This window comes from Palaemon carinicauda, chromosome 8 (assembly GCF_036898095.1).
Source record: "Palaemon carinicauda isolate YSFRI2023 chromosome 8, ASM3689809v2, whole genome shotgun sequence".
NCBI classification, from domain to species: domain Eukaryota; kingdom Metazoa; phylum Arthropoda; class Malacostraca; order Decapoda; family Palaemonidae; genus Palaemon; species Palaemon carinicauda.
The window spans coordinates 13,369,074-13,374,073 of record NC_090732.1 but is presented as its reverse complement, the minus strand read 5'-3'; the positions used below and the strand labels follow the sequence as shown (position 1 = coordinate 13,374,073).

At 34.1% G+C, this 5,000-nt stretch overlaps 1 protein-coding gene across 1 annotated transcript in view; it reads right to left on the bottom strand.

The window, feature by feature from the left end:
- The window catches only part of LKRSDH (lysine ketoglutarate reductase/saccharopine dehydrogenase), a 65,785-nt gene that overhangs the window by 16,293 nt on the left and 44,492 nt on the right, over positions 1-5,000 (bottom strand). The window lies entirely within an intron of this gene.

Genomic DNA, 5,000 nt, shown 5'->3' with positions numbered 1-5,000 from the left:
ACATGTTGCCTGATGATACGCATGTAGTACACTACGTGTTACCTGACATAACAGGATGATACGCATGTAGTACTCTATGTGTTGCCTGATATAACAGGATGATACGCACGTACTATACTACGTGCTGCATGTCATAACAGGATGATACGCACATAGTATACTACTGTATGTGTTGCCTGATATAGCAGGATGATACGCATGTATTATACTATGTGTTGCCTGATATAACAGGACAAAAAGTACGTAGTATATCATGTGTATATGGAACAGAAAATGATCATGGAAATCACGAGAAGTTCATCTATGTTAACAGTGGAAAGAGATTAGAATTATTAGATACTCACAAATGATTCGATACTTAAAAATAGTGTTAGGCATATGTATAAAAGATGCGCTTCTACAAATATTTTGTTTAATATTCATTATTCAAAATACTGCTTCACCTACTTATCACCAATGCTAAGAAACAGTTACTTACAAATCTTATGCTTAAGATCATTTCCAAGTGCTCTCAAAGTTTGGGCTCCAATGTGGTTTTAGCAAAAAATAATTCACTATCTTAAAGTATCATGTAATATGTTTATACTAAAAATAATTCTTCGTTACATCTTAAAACTATTCCTCCCTTTCCTTTGTCATTACTTTTCCTAGAATACTTCAGGCAATTGAGGTCCCTATCAGTCAAGATGTTAGTTTGTCTGCCCTGCCAAGTTGCATCCTTCATTTACCTTCTGTAAGAAACACAAATAAAGTTCTCTTAACCTTTGCCAAAAGGGTAATAATTCACAGACACAAACAACAGAACATAAATTACAATGCCATAATAACTGGATAAAATATCATATTTCATATTACATAAATTTCCACTGCGGCGACTCGATAATAGAGGGTTATTTCGTAGTATTAAATTGATAAACATTATGTATTAAATGTCATAATAAGATTCCTTTGAAATTCATCATATTTAGGTTTTTCGAAACTACTTCAGAATACTGAAGGTGATTTCATCATTATTAGTTTGATGCTTCATAGTGGTCATAACAGGGTAAGGCATTTTTTCATCTCTCCTACAGCATCTTTAAAAAAGTATTTGTGAAACATTTGCGAATTTTTATCATGAAAATACGTACAAATTGTAAGAAATGAGCTGTTTTATACCACATACAAATGATGAACACACTAGATTTAAATTCATCAATGAACCCACCTACAGAAGTGAATAGGTTTCTTTTTCTAATTTGCACTCGAGAGTAGCCTTTCAATGAGAGCAGCATTTTTTTCCTTGTTCTGCTATCATGAAAAATTAGAATATCTAATCCTATTTCTATTCTGAGTCTCAGTCATTCCTTATCATTATAGTCCGTTAGATTTACATGAATAAAGTTTACATTAGAATGTGTTTTTTTTCCTAAATGGTTAACTATAAACAAGCTCGTTATATATAGACTTCATTATCATATTCTAGTTAACCCATCAACTCTGCAAGCCTTTCTGCTTAATCAACATTAATCACATTAAAAGTCTCAAATAACAGATTTTGTCTTATTTGATACCCTAATCTATTCGTGTGCCACACTCTTCCTATAGCCTATGATAAAAAGTCTGTTCTAGTCCAAAGTTTAATTGTCAAAGAATTTTTGTCAAATATTTGATGAAATACTTTTTATTTATATTACCTCGTGAGATTCAAGATTAAAAAGAAATTATTTCGACATTGGAACGTTAAGTGTCCTATTTGGTTACATGTGTCAATTGTTTTTACTTTTGATTTTATTTTACAGTCCAAGGATTCCCAATATAAGCTGTAGTCACGTAACTGAAACTGTAAGAATTATAAATATAAGCTGACATTGCTCATAGTAATTACTTTAATTCTACACTGCTACAAAGAAATATGTCTAATAATTTAGCGTACAGTATGGTAAGAAGAGAGAAATAAGGGTACTTAAACTAAGTGGTAATTATTGTCCTTTCACAATAGTTCTTCAAGTTAAATTATGTTTCCAATAAGTCTAATTTGTACAGCTAAAGGTAGAAATAGAAAAAGCACTTTGTTAAAGATTGCATCGTCCAGGGATTTTCTAACAATGAAAATGCTGATAACTATATAATGACCTCTACAGTCATTGAATTACTATAAAATAGTAACTTCAGTTCTAGTAACGAAGAGCTCTTTGCTGAAATAAAACTAAATAATCTAATTTGATATCTATGGTTATTATATGATGTATGCTTTATATCTTCTAAATGCTATAACTGAACTTCGTAGTTTTAAGAAGCATAGAAAAGCAATGAGTTTTTTTTACTACTCTGGCAGACACTGAATTACATCCACGTACGTACCAGATATCAAGTAACAGAGTTGAAAAAAAAAAAAAAAAAAAAAAACTATCTTAGGTATGCATTGTATGAAATTCACATCTGTTTATAAGACAAATAATCAATATGAAAATTTTTTAAAGGACAAGTTACAATTCTTTCTGTTATGACACTTTTGAAATATTCCAATATACAGATATGCACAATCCTCACTAACTAATTATTTCAATATAAACTTTCTATTTCATAGTCAATATCTGTCCTAGTTTCTGAAAGTTCCCGTAAGATTCCCTGGGCATCAAATAGCCTATAAATTTGTCTTCGTACTTTGTTATTTGAGTGCTTTTTCTAAGTTACCCTTATTCTCAGAAGTTGATAATAAGAGTTAAAGAAGTCTGAAGATATAATAGCATAACCTAAAGTGGCAGCAAGTGTTAAATCCATCGCATTGCGGCGTTTATCTTCATAGCCTTGATTTCATGCCAGTGATCTTCCTATGCATTTTCTTCTGCTTAAAATAGTCAAAAGCCCTGGCACATAATGCTCTCTATTGCTCTCATGCAAAATCCTTACCTGAAGACAACACACTGTGTATAAAGTTCTTATTGTCTTACTCTGTGGATTAAGACGGTTAAAGCACAGTTCGACATGACATGACATGACTTTTACCATTAATCATTACGACAGTACAGTATTCACATCATATCCTGAAAAGTCATTCTCTTTATTACAGTATGACATACGATGCTTATATAAAGCAGCAAACAGGAAGAGACGTCACAGTAATGAATGAAGTCGTAGACTACAAAGTCCATGAGAACTTTTGTGATATTTTAACCTTTCCTTTCGTGCTATCACTGCTCAAATCGAGTTTTCATTACTAAATTATAATCAACTATCATCATACAATTTTAAGCTAAATTTCTGTCTTCCCAGTTTTAAATTTGATAAAGAACAGAATGATGTGATTCCAAAGATATATAATCAAGTCTTTACCTTGTATAGACACCTTATAGATGGTACAAAAGATATGTTGCAGTACGCTTTCGGAAGGCAACAAAACTCCTGTTTCCTCTGAACCTCACTTTTCTTTTACTCCAGCTGTTCAGTTTCTTCATGGATGTTTTACTCCAACTATTTCCCTCCACTTTCACATTTCTAACTTGGTCGTTTCGTGAGAAAAATTTGTCCTTCACCTGCCAATCTTTCTTTCATCTATACGGCTTCATCAACAACAACAATAACATATGCAACCGCTTAAAGTCCACTGCAAGACGAAGGCCTCAGACATGTCAATTTATGTCTTACGTTTGATTAGTTTTCACCACCACGCTGGCCAATGCGGATTGGTGATGGAAGATTTTCGTCAGATCGCTCACAGCAAACCAGATTTGATGATCATGGCGATGTGCAAACTCTCTCACCATATACAGGTATCCCCTATCATAAACTATCCATGACATACCGAGTGATGTTATTGCCAGGTAACTTTTATAGTTTCTTCTATCACCTTCACCATTATATAAAAAAAATGACTATTCCTCTCAGCTATTCCTTTAGAATTCCTTGATCCATATATACCATATACACACTGGTCAGCCATTGTGTGCATGACATTTGTAATCTCATTAATTTATAGTATATTTCCAGTCTTCAATCTACTTGTTTTCTTCCATAAAAATAATCAAGTTACTTCCACGCGCATTTAAAAGCATACATTAACCCATTCTGTGTCATTTATCATATCATAACTTATCTCATCCATATCCAAATGTTTTCCAAAATACTTACTTCATCGACCCTGAACATGATAGACAGCTCGTCTCCATTTGTATATTTTATCCCATTTCCTCATATAACTTTCTATCAACATTCACTTAGCTTGCCTAAATAACAAGTAATTTGTCTCTAAGAATTAACTGCCTCTCTCCAAAGTTTTTCTCCACCTTTGGTTTCATGAATACCATATTCTTCTTATCATATTTCTGTACACAATCCTTCCACATACGATCAATGGTTTTCCTTAATGTTACTCTCCTTTTCTGATCCAAATACCAGATCAGACCTTGTACAGGGGGCATTCATATATAAAGTAAAAATCTAAATGTATCAAAGTAACCTAGTGTGACCCTCAGGGTTTGTCACACGATCTATGGTGTTTTAATCTTCTTTCCTACTCTACTATAATACTAGAAGCTCTGCATAGTCCAGGCTGAACCATTCACTGCAGCTGAAATACTTTATGCGGTAGCAGTTGGCCTCAACAGAAAATCTCTTTCGCTACCAAAGGGGACTCACTCTTAAAGGGCTTTTGAACTCTAAGGCTCGCTTCACACAAGCGGATTTTTCCATACGGAAATATTTCCGCTCGTTAGGAGGCATATCTCCACACGAGGATTTCCTCGAGCGACCTCGTAGTTTTTATAAACCACTATACTGGAACCTCAAGGATTAGCTACCAAATCACCATCGCTCGGAAATTCTTCTGAGCGGACAGCGTATGGTGGGCCACATTGATCTTTATTGCTTTCTAATCCGCGCGGACACAACCGCGCGGTATTAATCCGCTCACGTGAAGCAAAGATAAGCCTGTGGGGCAAGTTTCCTGAAGACCTGTGTGCTTCTGTTCACCTAAGCCATGCATTTCTGTAGGTATCAGCAAGTTAGGTAGTTCTATCGGG